The sequence below is a fragment of the Eurypyga helias genome, unplaced genomic scaffold (genome assembly GCF_000690775.1).
Source record: "Eurypyga helias isolate BGI_N326 unplaced genomic scaffold, ASM69077v1 scaffold31428, whole genome shotgun sequence".
NCBI lineage: Eukaryota > Metazoa > Chordata > Aves > Eurypygiformes > Eurypygidae > Eurypyga > Eurypyga helias.
Window position 1 is genome coordinate 18,142 of NW_010265464.1, and position 208 is coordinate 18,349.

Below are 208 nucleotides of genomic sequence, written 5' to 3' on the forward strand. Positions count from 1 at the left end.
AAGGCCAATGAAGCAGAACTGATGCTGCCTATTCATCCCTGGAAGGCTGTGCTCAGCTGAGAAGACAAAATGATTATTTAAAAGCTCTTTTTTTTATCTTCCCAGCGCTTGTCCCCGGCTCCAACGCATCTCCTGGAGGATGCTGTGCTCCTCGTCAGCTCTGACCCTCCAAAATACACCCCCGTGATGGGATGAGGCCCCCGTTCTG